Genomic DNA, 19,913 nt, shown 5'->3' with positions numbered 1-19,913 from the left:
ACAGCAGCGGCTGCAATATCTCAACGGAGAATACGTTTATATATATGTGTGTGTGTGCGCGTATATATATATATATATATATATATATATATATATATATATATATTTCTCCGCCGAAATCACTTTTAAACCCATTTCCACCTTTTTTTCCCTTCTCTTCCTCTTACTTTTTTTTCACGTTTTTTTTACGTTTTTCTCCTTTTCGCCTCTTTTCTGGGCGTATTATTCTTCTTTTTCTTCTTTTTTTTCGTCTAATGCATACCCCATCAGTGCAGCAATGCTTATTCAATACCGCCAGCAGATGGAGACACTGGGGGATAATTTTCTAAGGATTTATACTGATTTTTCCTGTCTGAATTTGTCGCACAGAAAGTTGCAGGCCAAATATGTGTGACATTTCTGCGACTTTAGCTTCTAGAGCATTTTTACAACATTATACATAGGTGCTGAATACATAAAAAGCGACTGTTCAGCGACAGACAAGTCGCATCGGCTGAAAGTAGGCCAGAATGTCAGTCCATGTTGGAGCAGGTTTAGATACAGTCTAAAGTATAGATCTCAAAGTCTGTGCACAGAATTTAGCAAGGGCCTCGCACCTTCTGATGCATCAGGTAGGTGCACAATAGCATAGCCTAACCCTCTGTACTTTGGTCTATATTGATGCGGGACATAGACAGCCAGCTGATGACCAATCCATTAGTGCAATGGATGGCTGGAAGCATTTGTCTTTGCCTTTGCAATACCACAGAAGCAATGCATGGTCAATGTACAGCAATGACACACCTGTGTGGACAGCCAGGAGACCCCCCCCCCCCCCATGTTATGTTACATAGTTACATAGTTAGTACGGTCGAAAAAAGACATATGTCCATCAAGTTCAACCAGGGAATTAAGGGGTAGGGGTGTGGCGCGATATTGGGGAAGGGATGAGATTTTATATTTCTTCATAAGCATTAATCTTATTTTGTCAATTAGGAACATTCAGCACCCACCCGCTATCAAGGCAGCTGCCTATCATGTCATGCCCTACCTGCACAGGTGTGCTGGCTACTCAAATGATCCAATTAAGGAGGCCATTTAGTCAGCAGCAGCAGAAGTCCTGTGCCTGGACGCTCCAACAGCGGCCAGACACAAGCAGAAGCAGAAGCAGCAGCAGCACCACCTTTTGTTTTTTGGCTGCAGCAGCAGCAAGGCCCACAGGGCTGGCTAGCTGGCTAGCCAGCAAGCAGGTAGCAATGAAAGTAGGAATCTTTCTTTTTAACCCTGTAAGGGGGTGGTGCACTGTACCCGAAGATACTGCCATATCGGGTCAATGCATAGGGCGACGGAAGCAAGCTTCGAAATCGGCCCCCGTTCTCAAAAATCCATTTAATATATGGTCCCCAGATAGGGGACGTATCAGATATTAAACTGATAAGAACAGATACTACACTTGATCTTAGCCAAAAGGCCGAGAAGCGATAACCGTGAAAGGGGCGGGCCCAACAAGGTGCCCTTCATGGGCACTATCACTGCTTGCTGTCAGGGAGGCTGCCAGACAATTTTCCATGCACACTCTGGGCTGGGGGGCAGTCAACCACCAGTACACACAGCAGAACCTAAACCCATACCATTATTGCTAAGCAGCAAGACAGGGGCCCATTGCACTCCCACGGGGCCTTTTTAAATGCAATCCATAACCCGGATTTGCCAGGAACCCTTCTTACTCCTCCTACTTGCATGTGACACTGGGCTTAGGATCTGCATAGGAAACACACACACAAGCACACACCTACCTTTGTTGCCTGCAGATGCCTCCTTGGCTGTCCCCAAACGGTATCAAACCAACACCCACGGGAAGCTGTAAGCATAGAGGACATGCCTGCACCCCATTGGAATTACCTGTGTGGGTTAAACCCGGGTTATTTGACAACCTATGGCGGTGATGGTTCTGCTCAGGCAGAGCAGTGCTGATGCTCCTCATAAAGCTGTCGCTGCTGTGAAGGTTCTAGGTGACATCACAAATCCCTATGGTTACATACACAACAAAGCTGGGTTGTTGTTGTTTACACTCTGCAAGGCCTGTGGAAGTGAGTGACATCATAGCACTGTAGTTCTGAGGGTTCTAGATGGATGCAACAATCTCCTGTTGCTTCTATGAAGGCCATAATAGACGACATCACCAAACAGCTCCATAGTCACATACACAGCAAAGGAGAGATGTTGTTTACACCTAGTGATGTCAGTGGTATTGAGTGACATCACAGCACAGTGCTAAGGCTCCTGGGCCTGGACACAGCAGCGGCTGCAATATCTCAACGGAGAATACGTTTATATATATGTGTGTGTGTGCGCGTATATATATATATATATATATATATATATATATATATATATATATATATATATATATATATTTCTCCGCCGAAATCACTTTTAAACCCATTTCCACCTTTTTTTCCCTTCTCTTCCTCTTACTTTTTTTTCACGTTTTTTTACGTTTTTCTCCTTTTCGCCTCTTTTCTGGGCGTATTATTCTTCTTTTTCTTCTTTTTTTTCGTCTAATGCATACCCCATCAGTGCAGCAATGCTTATTCAATACCGCCAGCAGATGGAGACACTGGGGGATAATTTTCTAAGGATTTATACTGATTTTTCCTGTCTGAATTTGTCGCACAGAAAGTTGCAGGCCAAATATGTGTGACATTTCTGCGACTTTAGCTTCTAGAGCATTTTTACAACATTATACATAGGTGCTGAATACATAAAAAGCGACTGTTCAGCGACAGACAAGTCGCATCGGCTGAAAGTAGGCCAGAATGTCAGTCCATGTTGGAGCAGGTTTAGATACAGTCTAAAGTATAGATCTCAAAGTCTGTGCACAGAATTTAGCAAGGGCCTCGCACCTTCTGATGCATCAGGTAGGTGCACAATAGCATAGCCTAACCCTCTGTACTTTGGTCTATATTGATGCGGGACATAGACAGCCAGCTGATGACCAATCCATTAGTGCAATGGATGGCTGGAAGCATTTGTCTTTGCCTTTGCAATACCACAGAAGCAATGCATGGTCAATGTACAGCAATGACACACCTGTGTGAACAGCCAGGAGACCCCCCCCCCCATGTTATGTTACATAGTTACATAGTTAGTACGGTCGAAAAAAGACATATGTCCATCAAGTTCAACCAGGGAATTAAGGGGTAGGGGTGTGGCGCGATATTGGGGAAGGGATGAGATTTTATATTTCTTCATAAGCATTAATCTTATTTTGTCAATTAGGAACATTCAGCACCCACCCGCTATCAAGGCAGCTGCCTATCATGTCATGCCCTACCTGCACAGGTGTGCTGGCTACTCAAATGATCCAATTAAGGAGGCCATTTAGTCAGCAGCAGCAGAAGTCCTGTGCCTGGACGCTCCAACAGCGGCCAGACACAAGCAGAAGCAGCAGAAGCAGCAGCAGCACCACCTTTTGTTTTTTGGCTGCAGCAGCAGCAAGGCCCACAGGGCTGGCTAGCTGGCTAGCCAGCAAGCAGGTAGCAATGAAAGTAGGAATCTTTCTTTTTAACCCTGTAAGGGGGTGGTGCACTGTACCCGAAGATACTGCCATATCGGGTCAATGCATAGGGCGACGGAAGCAAGCTTCGAAATCGGCCCCCGTTCTCAAAAATCCATTTAATATATGGTCCCCAGATAGGGGACGTATCAGATATTAAACTGATAAGAACAGATACTACACTTGATCTTAGCCAAAAGGCCGAGAAGCGATAACCGTGAAAGGGGCGGGCCCAACAAGGTGCCCTTCATGGGCACTATCACTGCTTGCTGTCAGGGAGGCTGCCAGACAATTTTCCATGCACACTCTGGGCTGGGGGGCAGTCAACCACCAGTACACACAGCAGAACCTAAACCCATACCATTATTGCTAAGCAGCAAGACAGGGGCCCATTGCACTCCCACGGGGCCTTTTTAAATGCAATCCATAACCCGGATTTGCCAGGAACCCTTCTTACTCCTCCTACTTGCATGTGACACTGGGCTTAGGATCTGCATAGGAAACACACACACAAGCACACACCTACCTTTGTTGCCTGCAGATGCCTCCTTGGCTGTCCCCAAACGGTATCAAACCAACACCCACGGGAAGCTGTAAGCATAGAGGACATGCCTGCACCCCATTGGACTTACCTGTGTGGGTTAAACCCGGGTTATTTGACAACCTATGGCGGTGATGGTTCTGCTCAGGCAGAGCAGTGCTGATGCTCCTCATAAAGCTGTCGCTGCTGTGAAGGTTCTAGGTGACATCACAAATCCCTATGGTTACATACACAACAAAGCTGGGTTGTTGTTGTTTACACTCTGCAAGGCCTGTGGAAGTGAGTGACATCATAGCACTGTAGTTCTGAGGGTTCTAGATGGATGCAACAATCTCCTGTTGCTTCTATGAAGGCCATAATAGACGACATCACCAAACAGCTCCATAGTCACATACACAGCAAAGGAGAGATGTTGTTTACACCTAGTGATGTCAGTGGTATTGAGTGACATCACAGCACAGTGCTAAGGCTCCTGGGCCTGGACACAGCAGCGGCTGCAATATCTCAACGGAGAATACGTTTATATATATGTGTGTGTGTGCGCGTATATATATATATATATATATATATATATATATATATATATATTTCTCCGCCGAAATCACTTTTAAACCCATTTCCACCTTTTTTTCCCTTCTCTTCCTCTTACTTTTTTTTCACGTTTTTTTACGTTTTTCTCCTTTTCGCCTCTTTTCTGGGCGTATTATTCTTCTTTTTCTTCTTTTTTTTCGTCTAATGCATACCCCATCAGTGCAGCAATGCTTATTCAATACCGCCAGCAGATGGAGACACTGGGGGATAATTTTCTAAGGATTTATACTGATTTTTCCTGTCTGAATTTGTCGCACAGAAAGTTGCAGGCCAAATATGTGTGACATTTCTGCGACTTTAGCTTCTAGAGCATTTTTACAACATTATACATAGGTGCTGAATACATAAAAAGCGACTGTTCAGCGACAGACAAGTCGCATCGGCTGAAAGTAGGCCAGAATGTCAGTCCATGTTGGAGCAGGTTTAGATACAGTCTAAAGTATAGATCTCAAAGTCTGTGCACAGAATTTAGCAAGGGCCTCGCACCTTCTGATGCATCAGGTAGGTGCACAATAGCATAGCCTAACCCTCTGTACTTTGGTCTATATTGATGCGGGACATAGACAGCCAGCTGATGACCAATCCATTAGTGCAATGGATGGCTGGAAGCATTTGTCTTTGCCTTTGCAATACCACAGAAGCAATGCATGGTCAATGTACAGCAATGACACACCTGTGTGAACAGCCAGGAGACCCCCCCCCCCCCATGTTATGTTACATAGTTACATAGTTAGTACGGTCGAAAAAAGACATATGTCCATCAAGTTCAACCAGGGAATTAAGGGGTAGGGGTGTGGCGCGATATTGGGGAAGGGATGAGATTTTATATTTCTTCATAAGCATTAATCTTATTTTGTCAATTAGGAACATTCAGCACCCACCCGCTATCAAGGCAGCTGCCTATCATGTCATGCCCTACCTGCACAGGTGTGCTGGCTACTCAAATGATCCAATTAAGGAGGCCATTTAGTCAGCAGCAGCAGAAGTCCTGTGCCTGGACGCTCCAACAGCGGCCAGACACAAGCAGAAGCAGAAGCAGCAGCAGCACCACCTTTTGTTTTTTGGCTGCAGCAGCAGCAAGGCCCACAGGGCTGGCTAGCTGGCTAGCCAGCAAGCAGGTAGCAATGAAAGTAGGAATCTTTCTTTTTAACCCTGTAAGGGGGTGGTGCACTGTACCCGAAGATACTGCCATATCGGGTCAATGCATAGGGCGACGGAAGCAAGCTTCGAAATCGGCCCCCGTTCTCAAAAATCCATTTAATATATGGTCCCCAGATAGGGGACGTATCAGATATTAAACTGATAAGAACAGATACTACACTTGATCTTAGCCAAAAGGCCGAGAAGCGATAACCGTGAAAGGGGCGGGCCCAACAAGGTGCCCTTCATGGGCACTATCACTGCTTGCTGTCAGGGAGGCTGCCAGACAATTTTCCATGCACACTCTGGGCTGGGGGGCAGTCAACCACCAGTACACACAGCAGAACCTAAACCCATACCATTATTGCTAAGCAGCAAGACAGGGGCCCATTGCACTCCCACGGGGCCTTTTTAAATGCAATCCATAACCCGGATTTGCCAGGAACCCTTCTTACTCCTCCTACTTGCATGTGACACTGGGCTTAGGATCTGCATAGGAAACACACACACACACAAGCACACACCTACCTTTGTTGCCTGCAGATGCCTCCTTGGCTGTCCCCAAACGGTATCAAACCAACACCCACGGGAAGCTGTAAGCATAGAGGACATGCCTGCACCCCATTGGACTTACCTGTGTGGGTTAAACCCGGGTTATTTGACAACCTATGGCGGTGATGGTTCTGCTCAGGCAGAGCAGTGCTGATGCTCCTCATAAAGCTGTCGCTGCTGTGAAGGTTCTAGGTGACATCACAAATCCCTATGGTTACATACACAACAAAGCTGGGTTGTTGTTGTTTACACTCTGCAAGGCCTGTGGAAGTGAGTGACATCATAGCACTGTAGTTCTGAGGGTTCTAGATGGATGCAACAATCTCCTGTTGCTTCTATGAAGGCCATAATAGACGACATCACCAAACAGCTCCATAGTCACATACACAGCAAAGGAGAGATGTTGTTTACACCTAGTGATGTCAGTGGTATTGAGTGACATCACAGCACAGTGCTAAGGCTCCTGGGCCTGGACACAGCAGCGGCTGCAATATCTCAACGGAGAATACGTTTATATATATGTGTGTGTGTGCGCGTATATATATATATATATATATATATATATATATATATATATATATTTCTCCGCCGAAATCACTTTTAAACCCATTTCCACCTTTTTTTCCCTTCTCTTCCTCTTACTTTTTTTTCACGTTTTTTTACGTTTTTCTCCTTTTCGCCTCTTTTCTGGGCGTATTATTCTTCTTTTTCTTCTTTTTTTTCGTCTAATGCATACCCCATCAGTGCAGCAATGCTTATTCAATACCGCCAGCAGATGGAGACACTGGGGGATAATTTTCTAAGGATTTATACTGATTTTTCCTGTCTGAATTTGTCGCACAGAAAGTTGCAGGCCAAATATGTGTGACATTTCTGCGACTTTAGCTTCTAGAGCATTTTTACAACATTATACATAGGTGCTGAATACATAAAAAGCGACTGTTCAGCGACAGACAAGTCGCATCGGCTGAAAGTAGGCCAGAATGTCAGTCCATGTTGGAGCAGGTTTAGATACAGTCTAAAGTATAGATCTCAAAGTCTGTGCACAGAATTTAGCAGGGGCCTCGCACCTTCTGATGCATCAGGTAGGTGCACAATAGCATAGCCTAACCCTCTGTACTTTGGTCTATATTGATGCGGGACATAGACAGCCAGCTGATGACCAATCCATTAGTGCAATGGATGGCTGGAAGCATTTGTCTTTGCCTTTGCAATACCACAGAAGCAATGCATGGTCAATGTACAGCAATGACACACCTGTGTGAACAGCCAGGAGACCCCCCCCCCCCCCCCCATGTTATGTTACATAGTTACATAGTTAGTACGGTCGAAAAAAGACATATGTCCATCAAGTTCAACCAGGGAATTAAGGGGTAGGGGTGTGGCGCGATATTGGGGAAGGGATGAGATTTTATATTTCTTCATAAGCATTAATCTTATTTTGTCAATTAGGAACATTCAGCACCCACCCGCTATCAAGGCAGCTGCCTATCATGTCATGCCCTACCTGCACAGGTGTGCTGGCTACTCAAATGATCCAATTAAGGAGGCCATTTAGTCAGCAGCAGCAGAAGTCCTGTGCCTGGACGCTCCAACAGCGGCCAGACACAAGCAGAAGCAGAAGCAGCAGCAGCACCACCTTTTGTTTTTTGGCTGCAGCAGCAGCAAGGCCCACAGGGCTGGCTAGCTGGCTAGCCAGCAAGCAGGTAGCAATGAAAGTAGGAATCTTTCTTTTTAACCCTGTAAGGGGGTGGTGCACTGTACCCGAAGATACTGCCATATCGGGTCAATGCATAGGGCGACGGAAGCAAGCTTCGAAATCGGCCCCCGTTCTCAAAAATCCATTTAATATATGGTCCCCAGATAGGGGACGTATCAGATATTAAACTGATAAGAACAGATACTACACTTGATCTTAGCCAAAAGGCCGAGAAGCGATAACCGTGAAAGGGGCGGGCCCAACAAGGTGCCCTTCATGGGCACTATCACTGCTTGCTGTCAGGGAGGCTGCCAGACAATTTTCCATGCACACTCTGGGCTGGGGGGCAGTCAACCACCAGTACACACAGCAGAACCTAAACCCATACCATTATTGCTAAGCAGCAAGACAGGGGCCCATTGCACTCCCACGGGGCCTTTTTAAATGCAATCCATAACCCGGATTTGCCAGGAACCCTTCTTACTCCTCCTACTTGCATGTGACACTGGGCTTAGGATCTGCATAGGAAACACACACACAAGCACACACCTACCTTTGTTGCCTGCAGATGCCTCCTTGGCTGTCCCCAAACGGTATCAAACCAACACCCACGGGAAGCTGTAAGCATAGAGGACATGCCTGCACCCCATTGGACTTACCTGTGTGGGTTAAACCCGGGTTATTTGACAACCTATGGCGGTGATGGTTCTGCTCAGGCAGAGCAGTGCTGATGCTCCTCATAAAGCTGTCGCTGCTGTGAAGGTTCTAGGTGACATCACAAATCCCTATGGTTACATACACAACAAAGCTGGGTTGTTGTTGTTTACACTCTGCAAGGCCTGTGGAAGTGAGTGACATCATAGCACTGTAGTTCTGAGGGTTCTAGATGGATGCAACAATCTCCTGTTGCTTCTATGAAGGCCATAATAGACGACATCACCAAACAGCTCCATAGTCACATACACAGCAAAGGAGAGATGTTGTTTACACCTAGTGATGTCAGTGGTATTGAGTGACATCACAGCACAGTGCTAAGGCTCCTGGGCCTGGACACAGCAGCGGCTGCAATATCTCAACGGAGAATACGTTTATATATATGTGTGTGTGTGCGCGTATATATATATATATATATATATATATATATATATATATATATTTCTCCGCCGAAATCACTTTTAAACCCATTTCCACCTTTTTTTCCCTTCTCTTCCTCTTACTTTTTTTTCACGTTTTTTTACGTTTTTCTCCTTTTCGCCTCTTTTCTGGGCGTATTATTCTTCTTTTTCTTCTTTTTTTTCGTCTAATGCATACCCCATCAGTGCAGCAATGCTTATTCAATACCGCCAGCAGATGGAGACACTGGGGGATAATTTTCTAAGGATTTATACTGATTTTTCCTGTCTGAATTTGTCGCACAGAAAGTTGCAGGCCAAATATGTGTGACATTTCTGCGACTTTAGCTTCTAGAGCATTTTTACAACATTATACATAGGTGCTGAATACATAAAAAGCGACTGTTCAGCGACAGACAAGTCGCATCGGCTGAAAGTAGGCCAGAATGTCAGTCCATGTTGGAGCAGGTTTAGATACAGTCTAAAGTATAGATCTCAAAGTCTGTGCACAGAATTTAGCAAGGGCCTCGCACCTTCTGATGCATCAGGTAGGTGCACAATAGCATAGCCTAACCCTCTGTACTTTGGTCTATATTGATGCGGGACATAGACAGCCAGCTGATGACCAATCCATTAGTGCAATGGATGGCTGGAAGCATTTGTCTTTGCCTTTGCAATACCACAGAAGCAATGCATGGTCAATGTACAGCAATGACACACCTGTGTGAACAGCCAGGAGACCCCCCCCCCCCCATGTTATGTTACATAGTTACATAGTTAGTACGGTCGAAAAAAGACATATGTCCATCAAGTTCAACCAGGGAATTAAGGGGTAGGGGTGTGGCGCGATATTGGGGAAGGGATGAGATTTTATATTTCTTCATAAGCATTAATCTTATTTTGTCAATTAGGAACATTCAGCACCCACCCGCTATCAAGGCAGCTGCCTATCATGTCATGCCCTACCTGCACAGGTGTGCTGGATACTCAAATGATCCAATTAAGGAGGCCATTTAGTCAGCAGCAGCAGAAGTCCTGTGCCTGGACGCTCCAACAGCGGCCAGACACAAGCAGAAGCAGAAGCAGCAGAAGCAGCAGCAGCACCACCTTTTGTTTTTTGGCTGCAGCAGCAGCAAGGCCCACAGGGCTGGCTAGCTGGCTAGCCAGCAAGCAGGTAGCAATGAAAGTAGGAATCTTTCTTTTTAACCCTGTAAGGGGGTGGTGCACTGTACCCGAAGATACTGCCATATCGGGTCAATGCATAGGGCGACGGAAGCAAGCTTCGAAATCGGCCCCCGTTCTCAAAAATCCATTTAATATATGGTCCCCAGATAGGGGACGTATCAGATATTAAACTGATAAGAACAGATACTACATTTGATCTTAGCCAAAAGGCCGAGAAGCGATAACCGTGAAAGGGGCGGGCCCAACAAGGTGCCCTTCATGGGCACTATCACTGCTTGCTGTCAGGGAGGCTGCCAGACAATTTTCCATGCACACTCTGGGCTGGGGGGCAGTCAACCACCAGTACACACAGCAGAACCTAAACCCATACCATTATTGCTAAGCAGCAAGACAGGGGCCCATTGCACTCCCACGGGGCCTTTTTAAATGCAATCCATAACCCGGATTTGCCAGGAACCCTTCTTACTCCTCCTACTTGCATGTGACACTGGGCTTAGGATCTGCATAGGAAACACACACACACACAAGCACACACCTACCTTTGTTGCCTGCAGATGCCTCCTTGGCTGTCCCCAAACGGTATCAAACCAACACCCACGGGAAGCTGTAAGCATAGAGGACATGCCTGCACCCCATTGGACTTACCTGTGTGGGTTAAACCCGGGTTATTTGACAACCTATGGCGGTGATGGTTCTGCTCAGGCAGAGCAGTGCTGATGCTCCTCATAAAGCTGTCGCTGCTGTGAAGGTTCTAGGTGACATCACAAATCCCTATGGTTACATACACAACAAAGCTGGGTTGTTGTTGTTTACACTCTGCAAGGCCTGTGGAAGTGAGTGACATCATAGCACTGTAGTTCTGAGGGTTCTAGATGGATGCAACAATCTCCTGTTGCTTCTATGAAGGCCATAATAGACGACATCACCAAACAGCTCCATAGTCACATACACAGCAAAGGAGAGATGTTGTTTACACCTAGTGATGTCAGTGGTATTGAGTGACATCACAGCACAGTGCTAAGGCTCCTGGGCCTGGACACAGCAGCGGCTGCAATATCTCAACGGAGAATACGTTTATATATATGTGTGTGTGTGCGCGTATATATATATATATATATATATATATATATATATATATATATATATATATTTCTCCGCCGAAATCACTTTTAAACCCATTTCCACCTTTTTTTCCCTTCTCTTCCTCTTACTTTTTTTTCACGTTTTTTTACGTTTTTCTCCTTTTCGCCTCTTTTCTGGGCGTATTATTCTTCTTTTTCTTCTTTTTTTTCGTCTAATGCATACCCCATCAGTGCAGCAATGCTTATTCAATACCGCCAGCAGATGGAGACACTGGGGGATAATTTTCTAAGGATTTATACTGATTTTTCCTGTCTGAATTTGTCGCACAGAAAGTTGCAGGCCAAATATGTGTGACATTTCTGCGACTTTAGCTTCTAGAGCATTTTTACAACATTATACATAGGTGCTGAATACATAAAAAGCGACTGTTCAGCGACAGACAAGTCGCATCGGCTGAAAGTAGGCCAGAATGTCAGTCCATGTTGGAGCAGGTTTAGATACAGTCTAAAGTATAGATCTCAAAGTCTGTGCACAGAATTTAGCAGGGGCCTCGCACCTTCTGATGCATCAGGTAGGTGCACAATAGCATAGCCTAACCCTCTGTACTTTGGTCTATATTGATGCGGGACATAGACAGCCAGCTGATGACCAATCCATTAGTGCAATGGATGGCTGGAAGCATTTGTCTTTGCCTTTGCAATACCACAGAAGCAATGCATGGTCAATGTACAGCAATGACACACCTGTGTGAACAGCCAGGAGACCCCCCCCCCCCCCCATGTTATGTTACATAGTTACATAGTTAGTACGGTCGAAAAAAGACATATGTCCATCAAGTTCAACCAGGGAATTAAGGGGTAGGGGTGTGGCGCGATATTGGGGAAGGGATGAGATTTTATATTTCTTCATAAGCATTAATCTTATTTTGTCAATTAGGAACATTCAGCACCCACCCGCTATCAAGGCAGCTGCCTATCATGTCATGCCCTACCTGCACAGGTGTGCTGGCTACTCAAATGATCCAATTAAGGAGGCCATTTAGTCAGCAGCAGCAGAAGTCCTGTGCCTGGACGCTCCAACAGCGGCCAGACACAAGCAGAAGCAGAAGCAGCAGCAGCACCACCTTTTGTTTTTTGGCTGCAGCAGCAGCAAGGCCCACAGGGCTGGCTAGCTGGCTAGCCAGCAAGCAGGTAGCAATGAAAGTAGGAATCTTTCTTTTTAACCCTGTAAGGGGGTGGTGCACTGTACCCGAAGATACTGCCATATCGGGTCAATGCATAGGGCGACGGAAGCAAGCTTCGAAATCGGCCCCCGTTCTCAAAAATCCATTTAATATATGGTCCCCAGATAGGGGACGTATCAGATATTAAACTGATAAGAACAGATACTACACTTGATCTTAGCCAAAAGGCCGAGAAGCGATAACCGTGAAAGGGGCGGGCCCAACAAGGTGCCCTTCATGGGCACTATCACTGCTTGCTGTCAGGGAGGCTGCCAGACAATTTTCCATGCACACTCTGGGCTGGGGGGCAGTCAACCACCAGTACACACAGCAGAACCTAAACCCATACCATTATTGCTAAGCAGCAAGACAGGGGCCCATTGCACTCCCACGGGGCCTTTTTAAATGCAATCCATAACCCGGATTTGCCAGGAACCCTTCTTACTCCTCCTACTTGCATGTGACACTGGGCTTAGGATCTGCATAGGAAACACACACACAAGCACACACCTACCTTTGTTGCCTGCAGATGCCTCCTTGGCTGTCCCCAAACGGTATCAAACCAACACCCACGGGAAGCTGTAAGCATAGAGGACATGCCTGCACCCCATTGGACTTACCTGTGTGGGTTAAACCCGGGTTATTTGACAACCTATGGCGGTGATGGTTCTGCTCAGGCAGAGCAGTGCTGATGCTCCTCATAAAGCTGTCGCTGCTGTGAAGGTTCTAGGTGACATCACAAATCCCTATGGTTACATACACAACAAAGCTGGGTTGTTGTTGTTTACACTCTGCAAGGCCTGTGGAAGTGAGTGACATCATAGCACTGTAGTTCTGAGGGTTCTAGATGGATGCAACAATCTCCTGTTGCTTCTATGAAGGCCATAATAGACGACATCACCAAACAGCTCCATAGTCACATACACAGCAAAGGAGAGATGTTGTTTACACCTAGTGATGTCAGTGGTATTGAGTGACATCACAGCACAGTGCTAAGGCTCCTGGGCCTGGACACAGCAGCGGCTGCAATATCTCAACGGAGAATACGTTTATATATATGTGTGTGTGTGCGCGTATATATATATATATATATATATATATATATATATATATATTTCTCCGCCGAAATCACTTTTAAACCCATTTCCACCTTTTTTTCCCTTCTCTTCCTCTTACTTTTTTTTCACGTTTTTTTACGTTTTTCTCCTTTTCGCCTCTTTTCTGGGCGTATTATTCTTCTTTTTCTTCTTTTTTTTCGTCTAATGCATACCCCATCAGTGCAGCAATGCTTATTCAATACCGCCAGCAGATGGAGACACTGGGGGATAATTTTCTAAGGATTTATACTGATTTTTCCTGTCTGAATTTGTCGCACAGAAAGTTGCAGGCCAAATATGTGTGACATTTCTGCGACTTTAGCTTCTAGAGCATTTTTACAACATTATACATAGGTGCTGAATACATAAAAAGCGACTGTTCAGCGACAGACAAGTCGCATCGGCTGAAAGTAGGCCAGAATGTCAGTCCATGTTGGAGCAGGTTTAGATACAGTCTAAAGTATAGATCTCAAAGTCTGTGCACAGAATTTAGCAAGGGCCTCGCACCTTCTGATGCATCAGGTAGGTGCACAATAGCATAGCCTAACCCTCTGTACTTTGGTCTATATTGATGCGGGACATAGACAGCCAGCTGATGACCAATCCATTAGTGCAATGGATGGCTGGAAGCATTTGTCTTTGCCTTTGCAATACCACAGAAGCAATGCATGGTCAATGTACAGCAATGACACACCTGTGTGAACAGCCAGGAGACCCCCCCCCCCCCATGTTATGTTACATAGTTACATAGTTAGTACGGTCGAAAAAAGACATATGTCCATCAAGTTCAACCAGGGAATTAAGGGGTAGGGGTGTGGCGCGATATTGGGGAAGGGATGAGATTTTATATTTCTTCATAAGCATTAATCTTATTTTGTCAATTAGGAACATTCAGCACCCACCCGCTATCAAGGCAGCTGCCTATCATGTCATGCCCTACCTGCACAGGTGTGCTGGCTACTCAAATGATCCAATTAAGGAGGCCATTTAGTCAGCAGCAGCAGAAGTCCTGTGCCTGGACGCTCCAACAGCGGCCAGACACAAGCAGAAGCAGAAGCAGCAGCAGCACCACCTTTTGTTTTTTGGCTGCAGCAGCAGCAAGGCCCACAGGGCTGGCTAGCTGGCTAGCCAGCAAGCAGGTAGCAATGAAAGTAGGAATCTTTCTTTTTAACCCTGTAAGGGGGTGGTGCACTGTACCCGAAGATACTGCCATATCGGGTCAATGCATAGGGCGACGGAAGCAAGCTTCGAAATCGGCCCCCGTTCTCAAAAATCCATTTAATATATGGTCCCCAGATAGGGGACGTATCAGATATTAAACTGATAAGAACAGATACTACACTTGATCTTAGCCAAAAGGCCGAGAAGCGATAACCGTGAAAGGGGCGGGCCCAACAAGGTGCCCTTCATGGGCACTATCACTGCTTGCTGTCAGGGAGGCTGCCAGACAATTTTCCATGCACACTCTGGGCTGGGGGGCAGTCAACCACCAGTACACACAGCAGAACCTAAACCCATACCATTATTGCTAAGCAGCAAGACAGGGGCCCATTGCACTCCCACGGGGCCTTTTTAAATGCAATCCATAACCCGGATTTGCCAGGAACCCTTCTTACTCCTCCTACTTGCATGTGACACTGGGCTTAGGATCTGCATAGGAAACACACACACAAGCACACACCTACCTTTGTTGCCTGCAGATGCCTCCTTGGCTGTCCCCAAACGGTATCAAACCAACACCCACGGGAAGCTGTAAGCATAGAGGACATGCCTGCACCCCATTGGACTTACCTGTGTGGGTTAAACCCGGGTTATTTGACAACCTATGGCGGTGATGGTTCTGCTCAGGCAGAGCAGTGCTGATGCTCCTCATAAAGCTGTCGCTGCTGTGAAGGTTCTAGGTGACATCACAAATCCCTATGGTTACATACACAACAAAGCTGGGTTGTTGTTGTTTACACTCTGCAAGGCCTGTGGAAGTGAGTGACATCATAGCACTGTAGTTCTGAGGGTTCTAGATGGATGCAACAATCTCCTGTTGCTTCTATGAAGGCCATAATAGACGACATCACCAAACAGCTCCATAGTCACATACACAGCAAAGGAGAGATGTTGTTTACACCTAGTGATGTCAGTGGTATTGAGTGACATCACAGCACAGTGCTAAGGCTCCTGGGCCTGGACACAGCAGCGGCTGCAATATCTCAACGGAGAATACGTTTATATATATGTGTGTGTGTGCGCGTATATATATATATATATATATATATATATATATATATATATATTTCTCCGCCGAAATCACTTTTAAACCCATTTCCACCTTTTTTTCCCTTCTCTTCCTCTTACTTTTTTTTCACGTTTTTTTACGTTTTTCTCCTTTTCGCCTCTTTTCTGGGCGTATTATTCTTCTTTTTCTTCTTTTTTTTCGTCTAATGCATACCCCATCAGTGCAGCAATGCTTATTCAATACCGCCAGCAGATGGAGACACTGGGGGATAATTTTCTAAGGATTTATACTGATTTTTCCTGTCTGAATTTGTCGCACAGAAAGTTGCAGGCCAAATATGTGTGACATTTCTGCGACTTTAGCTTCTAGAGCATTTTTACAACATTATACATAGGTGCTGAATACATAAAAAGCGACTGTTCAGCGACAGACAAGTCGCATCGGCTGAAAGTAGGCCAGAATGTCAGTCCATGTTGGAGCAGGTTTAGATACAGTCTAAAGTATAGATCTCAAAGTCTGTGCACAGAATTTAGCAGGGGCCTCGCACCTTCTGATGCATCAGGTAGGTGCACAATAGCATAGCCTAACCCTCTGTACTTTGGTCTATATTGATGCGGGACATAGACAGCCAGCTGATGACCAATCCATTAGTGCAATGGATGGCTGGAAGCATTTGTCTTTGCCTTTGCAATACCACAGAAGCAATGCATGGTCAATGTACAGCAATGACACACCTGTGTGAACAGCCAGGAGACCCCCCCCCCCCCCCATGTTATGTTACATAGTTACATAGTTAGTACGGTCGAAAAAAGACATATGTCCATCAAGTTCAACCAGGGAATTAAGGGGTAGGGGTGTGGCGCGATATTGGGGAAGGGATGAGATTTTATATTTCTTCATAAGCATTAATCTTATTTTGTCAATTAGGAACATTCAGCACCCACCCGCTATCAAGGCAGCTGCCTATCATGTCATGCCCTACCTGCACAGGTGTGCTGGCTACTCAAATGATCCAATTAAGGAGGCCATTTAGTCAGCAGCAGCAGAAGTCCTGTGCCTGGACGCTCCAACAGCGGCCAGACACAAGCAGAAGCAGAAGCAGCAGCAGCACCACCTTTTGTTTTTTGGCTGCAGCAGCAGCAAGGCCCACAGGGCTGGCTAGCTGGCTAGCCAGCAAGCAGGTAGCAATGAAAGTAGGAATCTTTCTTTTTAACCCTGTAAGGGGGTGGTGCACTGTACCCGAAGATACTGCCATATCGGGTCAATGCATAGGGCGACGGAAGCAAGCTTCGAAATCGGCCCCCGTTCTCAAAAATCCATTTAATATATGGTCCCCAGATAGGGGACGTATCAGATATTAAACTGATAAGAACAGATACTACACTTGATCTTAGCCAAAAGGCCGAGAAGCGATAACCGTGAAAGGGGCGGGCCCAACAAGGTGCCCTTCATGGGCACTATCACTGCTTGCTGTCAGGGAGGCTGCCAGACAATTTTCCATGCACACTCTGGGCTGGGGGGCAGTCAACCACCAGTACACACAGCAGAACCTAAACCCATACCATTATTGCTAAGCAGCAAGACAGGGGCCCATTGCACTCCCACGGGGCCTTTTTAAATGCAATCCATAACCCGGATTTGCCAGGAACCCTTCTTACTCCTCCTACTTGCATGTGACACTGGGCTTAGGATCTGCATAGGAAACACACACACAAGCACACACCTACCTTTGTTGCCTGCAGATGCCTCCTTGGCTGTCCCCAAACGGTATCAAACCAACACCCACGGGAAGCTGTAAGCATAGAGGACATGCCTGCACCCCATTGGACTTACCTGTGTGGGTTAAACCCGGGTTATTTGACAACCTATGGCGGTGATGGTTCTGCTCAGGCAGAGCAGTGCTGATGCTCCTCATAAAGCTGTCGCTGCTGTGAAGGTTCTAGGTGACATCACAAATCCCTATGGTTACATACACAACAAAGCTGGGTTGTTGTTGTTTACACTCTGCAAGGCCTGTGGAAGTGAGTGACATCATAGCACTGTAGTTCTGAGGGTTCTAGATGGATGCAACAATCTCCTGTTGCTTCTATGAAGGCCATAATAGACGACATCACCAAACAGCTCCATAGTCACATACACAGCAAAGGAGAGATGTTGTTTACACCTAGTGATGTCAGTGGTATTGAGTGACATCACAGCACAGTGCTAAGGCTCCTGGGCCTGGACACAGCAGCGGCTGCAATATCTCAACGGAGAATACGTTTATATATATGTGTGTGTGTGCGCGTATATATATATATATATATATATATATATATATATATATATATATTTCTCCGCCGAAATCACTTTTAAACCCATTTCCACCTTTTTTTCCCTTCTCTTCCTCTTACTTTTTTTTCACGTTTTTTTACGTTTTTCTCCTTTTCGCCTCTTTTCTGGGCGTATTATTCTTCTTTTTCTTCTTTTTTTTCGTCTAATGCATACCCCATCAGTGCAGCAATGCTTATTCAATACCGCCAGCAGATGGAGACACTGGGGGATAATTTTCTAAGGATTTATACTGATTTTTCCTGTCTGAATTTGTCGCACAGAAAGTTGCAGGCCAAATATGTGTGACATTTCTGCGACTTTAGCTTCTAGAGCATTTTTACAACATTATACATAGGTGCTGAATACATAAAAAGCGACTGTTCAGCGACAGACAAGTCGCATCGGCTGAAAGTAGGCCAGAATGTCAGTCCATGTTGGAGCAGGTTTAGATACAGTCTAAAGTATAGATCTCAAAGTCTGTGCACAGAATTTAGCAAGGGCCTCGCACCTTCTGATGCATCAGGTAGGTGCACAATAGCATAGCCTAACCCTCTGTACTTTGGTCTATATTGATGCGGGACATAGACAGCCAGCTGATGACCAATCCATTAGTGCAATGGATGGCTGGAAGCATTTGTCTTTGCCTTTGCAATACCACAGAAGCAATGCATGGTCAATGTACAGCAATGACACACCTGTGTGAACAGCCAGGAGACCCCCCCCCCCCCATGTTATGTTACATAGTTACATAGTTAGTACGGTCGAAAAAAGACATATGTCCATCAAGTTCAACCAGGGAATTAAGGGGTAGGGGTGTGGCGCGATATTGGGGAAGGGATGAGATTTTATATTTCTTCATAAGCATTAATCTTATTTTGTCAATTAGGAACATTCAGCACCCACCCGCTATCAAGGCAGCTGCCTATCATGTCATGCCCTACCTGCACAGGTGTGCTGGATACTCAAATGATCCAATTAAGGAGGCCATTTAGTCAGCAGCAGCAGAAGTCCTGTGCCTGGACGCTCCAACAGCGGCCAGACACAAGCAGAAGCAGAAGCAGCAGAAGCAGCAGCAGCACCACCTTTTGTTTTTTGGCTGCAGCAGCAGCAAGGCCCACAGGGCTGGCTAGCTGGCTAGCCAGCAAGCAGGTAGCAATGAAAGTAGGAATCTTTCTTTTTAACCCTGTAAGGGGGTGGTGCACTGTACCCGAAGATACTGCCATATCGGGTCAATGCATAGGGCGACGGAAGCAAGCTTCGAAATCGGCCCCCGTTCTCAAAAATCCATTTAATATATGGTCCCCAGATAGGGGACGTATCAGATATTAAACTGATAAGAACAGATACTACATTTGATCTTAGCCAAAAGGCCGAGAAGCGATAACCGTGAAAGGGGCGGGCCCAACAAGGTGCCCTTCATGGGCACTATCACTGCTTGCTGTCAGGGAGGCTGCCAGACAATTTTCCATGCACACTCTGGGCTGGGGGGCAGTCAACCACCAGTACACACAGCAGAACCTAAACCCATACCATTATTGCTAAGCAGCAAGACAGGGGCCCATTGCACTCCCATGGGGCCTTTTTAAATGCAATCCATAACCCGGATTTGC

The 19,913-nt window shown here is 45.9% G+C and overlaps 9 non-coding genes across 9 annotated transcripts; all 9 read right to left on the bottom strand.

Moving 5' to 3' along the window:
- Positions 1–1,271: 1,271 nt before the first annotated feature.
- LOC130318852 (U2 spliceosomal RNA) lies at positions 1,272–1,462 on the bottom strand. The gene has a single exon (XR_008865293.1). It is a non-coding gene; the product is annotated as a U2 spliceosomal RNA (small nuclear RNA).
- Positions 1,463–3,560: 2,098 nt separating this feature from the next.
- On the bottom strand, positions 3,561–3,751 carry LOC130318851 (U2 spliceosomal RNA). The gene has a single exon (XR_008865292.1). It is a non-coding gene; the product is annotated as a U2 spliceosomal RNA (small nuclear RNA).
- Positions 3,752–5,830: 2,079 nt separating this feature from the next.
- On the bottom strand, positions 5,831–6,021 carry LOC130318849 (U2 spliceosomal RNA). The gene has a single exon (XR_008865291.1). It is a non-coding gene; the product is annotated as a U2 spliceosomal RNA (small nuclear RNA).
- A 2,089-nt stretch (positions 6,022–8,110) lies between these two features.
- On the bottom strand, positions 8,111–8,301 carry LOC130318847 (U2 spliceosomal RNA). The gene has a single exon (XR_008865289.1). It is a non-coding gene; the product is annotated as a U2 spliceosomal RNA (small nuclear RNA).
- Positions 8,302–10,389: 2,088 nt separating this feature from the next.
- On the bottom strand, positions 10,390–10,580 carry LOC130318857 (U2 spliceosomal RNA). The gene has a single exon (XR_008865298.1). It is a non-coding gene; the product is annotated as a U2 spliceosomal RNA (small nuclear RNA).
- A 2,093-nt stretch (positions 10,581–12,673) lies between these two features.
- On the bottom strand, positions 12,674–12,864 carry LOC130318846 (U2 spliceosomal RNA). The gene has a single exon (XR_008865288.1). It is a non-coding gene; the product is annotated as a U2 spliceosomal RNA (small nuclear RNA).
- Positions 12,865–14,941: 2,077 nt separating this feature from the next.
- LOC130318845 (U2 spliceosomal RNA) lies at positions 14,942–15,132 on the bottom strand. Its single transcript, XR_008865287.1, has one exon. It is a non-coding gene; the product is annotated as a U2 spliceosomal RNA (small nuclear RNA).
- Positions 15,133–17,213: 2,081 nt separating this feature from the next.
- LOC130318843 (U2 spliceosomal RNA) lies at positions 17,214–17,404 on the bottom strand. Its single transcript, XR_008865286.1, has one exon. It is a non-coding gene; the product is annotated as a U2 spliceosomal RNA (small nuclear RNA).
- A 2,090-nt stretch (positions 17,405–19,494) lies between these two features.
- LOC130318856 (U2 spliceosomal RNA) lies at positions 19,495–19,685 on the bottom strand. The gene has a single exon (XR_008865297.1). It is a non-coding gene; the product is annotated as a U2 spliceosomal RNA (small nuclear RNA).
- Positions 19,686–19,913: the final 228 nt, after the last annotated feature.

The sequence above is a fragment of the Hyla sarda genome, unplaced genomic scaffold (assembly GCF_029499605.1).
Source record: "Hyla sarda isolate aHylSar1 unplaced genomic scaffold, aHylSar1.hap1 scaffold_2078, whole genome shotgun sequence".
Lineage (NCBI taxonomy): Eukaryota > Metazoa > Chordata > Amphibia > Anura > Hylidae > Hyla > Hyla sarda.
This window is presented reverse-complemented; position numbering and strand designations above follow the sequence as displayed.